Source organism: Chinchilla lanigera, unplaced genomic scaffold, assembly GCF_000276665.1.
Source record: "Chinchilla lanigera isolate Chin_1 unplaced genomic scaffold, ChiLan1.0 scaffold00199, whole genome shotgun sequence".
Taxonomy (NCBI): domain Eukaryota; kingdom Metazoa; phylum Chordata; class Mammalia; order Rodentia; family Chinchillidae; genus Chinchilla; species Chinchilla lanigera.
Window position 1 is genome coordinate 529,454 of NW_004955600.1, and position 3,541 is coordinate 532,994.

The window sequence follows — 3,541 nt, forward strand, 5'->3', positions numbered from 1 at the left end:
GTGCCAGCCAGAGCCTTCCCCAAGGGATCTTCATAAGCCAGAAAAGTCACAGCTTTTTCCAGGCAGTGGTTTCTCTGAGTGTTGGCATATTGGTGATCTGGACACTTCACACACTGCTCCATATCTAAAAAATTAAAATTGTCACTTGCCAGCTTTATTATTTTTTCACAGACCCATCCCCTGAAACTCATTGGAGTTGTTTGAACTAAATTGTCACTTCTAATTTTTTCTTGTTTTTTCTTTATCTTTATTTTCCTTTATGTGGAATTGAACTCAGAAACTTTGCACTGAGATATATTTCCAGCCCTTTTAAACTTTATTATTTTGAGAAAGGCTCTCCTTAAGTCAGTACGTTGTGTTCTGACTTAAAATCCTCCTGCATCAGCCTCCCAGAGCCTGGATTCCAGGCATGCATCATCACACCTCAATTTTCCATTTCTTTCTAGACACAGAATAAAAGAGCAGTATATAGAGAATAACTTCTGAATAATACTGTTTGCTATTTATTGTCCTTTTACATCTTTACATTATTAAACCTTTCTTATTTGCTTCACTTATGTGATCTAAATCAAATCTTTATGAATGATTCCCTAAATAGTCAGTGAACAACTTCATATGAGGAATTCAACATAACTTACTAAGCCCCTGGGAAATGCATGTGAAGAAACATATTGTATGTTAAGTAGTTCCATTAGAGGGCCTCTCCATCTATGAATGTGCTTTATAAAAGCATTCATTTAATTTTTATTGTCAAAGGGGTATTTCAATAGTTTAATTCTGGTAATTTGCAAAACCATTACAGGATATATCACTACATATTTAATGATTGTAAATGTTGCAAAATTTAATTTTCAAAATTTTATCTATGTGTGGCTTATGACTGAAATGTGGAAACAGGTTTCTTTTGCAATAGTGTTGTATTCCATTTATATGCATTTTACACTTAAAAAATTAATATTACTGGAAAATCCTATCATTTCTGTTTCCTTTTTTCTAACATATTTTTGTTTTTCTGTGTTTCCTTCATTGCTCTGACCGTGATGTAGAGTGTAATGTCTGGCAGAAGTATGATGCAGAAAATCCTTATCTCAGTCCTGCTTTCTACAATGGATCACAAATTGTAAGGTGTGCTATAGGATACCACAAATAACATTTCTGGGGGGCAGTTACAGACTTCTCTCCTACTCATTTGGTAAGAAACACTCTTGAGGTTTCATTGTAAGTTGTATAGTGATGTAGAGTTTTATTATATTGCCTCCACTTATCAGCAGTTTTTCTTTCTTCAGGTACTAGTCCATTACATCATATTTTATAACCTGAGTTTTCTCATAGTGTACTGCCCCTGAAGCACATACCTCAATTTGAAATAAAAAATGTGAATTTAGTTTGAAAAGGAAAGTGGCCTGTGAACTTTGTTTCTTCTAAGTGCATTTTCAGCTATGAGTAATATGATTTAGTTCCTGAGTTAAAAGAATTGATTTTCCTCTTTCCCTTTTCTCTGAAAGAATGAGGTCGGTATTAATATGTCGTTGAATGCTCATAAATTTCACTGCTAACATTATTAATCAACAAAAATTTGGAGTGAAATATTACACCCTGAGCACCCATCTGCTAATAGATCTGGTACTGTAGAGATATTAGTACAACGGAGACTTTTTGGTTTTTCTTAGGACTGATTTGCTAAATTTTCCGTTGATTTTATAGATTTTAAGGCACAGACTGATGTGAACTTCCTTATATTTTCCTATGGAAGGATTTCTATGTAACTACACTAATGGCCAAATTTGTCTAGATAAAAGCCTTTCAATTTTTCACTTTCTTCTTGATCAACTGTACTAAGATTTCTCACTTAAAAAACTGACAAAACAACAATGAAGACAAAATCAAAACAACACAAAAACAACAAAACTGAAACATGACCTCCCCACAACATGAGAGATATTCACAATGGTTGCTAAATTGCATATTGTTATCCTCAACAAAGTTGATCTCAGGGATAGAGTTGTCACTTTTTGTTACCAGAATCATATTTAATACTGTTAATTTTTTGTCTGTCTTAATTTTCTAATTCTTTCAGACTATGTGCCATGTTTCATTTCCTTGTGTTCAACTTGCTGTACTTTTTTGTAGTGTGGGATGAATATTTCAAGTGCAGAACTTCAGCTCTTTTGTTTAAATACAGAACAGCACTGAAGTATATGTGATATAGAATTGATATTTGTCTCTGTAGTTTTAGCTTTAACTCACAGGATTTTCATTTGTACATGATTTTTAAGCTGTGCTTTGAGCTATTCTATACACTATACGTGCTTGAGAATGATACATACTGGAAGCATTTATTGACTGATATTATTGGGTGCATTATTCTCTATATGTGCAAACACTACATTTTTAAAAAGGTACCACATTCTCATCCATTTTGGAGAATATATATTCAAAATAACTACTTGGTACAGTACATAATTAGTCTTGATGTATTTCAGAGAGCATTTGAAGATATACTAAATATGTTTTCAAATCAAAATTTATATCAACCTCAAAACCAAACTACAAGATGTTCAATAGAAAAATGATTCCACCAGGTCATGATGTATGAGAAAGTTAAATATTTCCAAAGTGATAGTTATGGTATGCAACATTGTTCAATATTATATTTCTGTAAATTGTATAGAATATGTCTCAATCTTCATCCTCATTTTATCTGTGTTTTAATAACATAATATTTTCCTTCAGAATACTTTAGTATTGCATGAATGGTGAATATGCCATTTGGGCCATTTATAGTAATCCTAAAAGGATTTATGCCACCTCTTTTAGTGTGATATAATACTAATGTTATCACCTCTGTAAAAATGCCTACGACACCCTCTTGAAATGTAGATATTATCACTTGTTAAATCCCTTAATCTGTGTGCATATCATCCTTGCAGTTCTGTAGTACAGACTTAAATTATGGCACACTGTGTCTCTACCCCCATCTCTGCATTTGAGGAGAATGGATATTAAATCCTAGGAAATGAATTGTGCTGTGTTGTAAGCATGTTGTGTATCAAGGACATCTCTCCAAAGGTTGTGAGGAGTTGGCTTTAATCTTTCTCCATGTTAAATTTCACGATGGAGATGGAACTTAGAAGCTGTAGCGTAGGGGAAAGGGCTTTTCTTGAGAAAATAATACTTTCAATGGGGATAGAAAAATAAATGAATGTAGTCAGGTGTGGTGGTGCCTCTGTGTTATTCCAGATAATTAGTGGGCAGAGATAGGTCTATTAAATTTTTGAGGCACTCTGAGGCAAATTGGTGATATTCTGTCCCATAATAACAGATAAGACTATCTGGGGACATACAACATTGGTAGAGCACATCTTGGTTTAATTCCTAGCAATGCAAAAAAAACAAAGCAAGCAAAACCAAAGATAATGAATAAGAATGAAATAGAAGGAAAATGAATTAGACTGCATTTCAAAGGGGAAAATGTGCTTCTCAACCAGGCAGTAGACAACAGTATAACAAATTATTTGATAAGTGAAGGAAGATTTTTATC

At 33.3% G+C, this 3,541-nt stretch overlaps 1 long non-coding RNA gene across 1 annotated transcript in view; it reads left to right on the forward strand.

Moving 5' to 3' along the window:
- The window catches only part of LOC106147626, a 21,860-nt gene that overhangs the window by 9,542 nt on the left and 8,777 nt on the right, over positions 1–3,541 (forward strand). Inside the window, exon 3 of the long non-coding RNA XR_001232564.1 lies at positions 1,047–1,192. This is a non-coding gene — a long non-coding RNA (uncharacterized LOC106147626). The remainder of the gene's footprint in view (positions 1–1,046; positions 1,193–3,541) is intronic.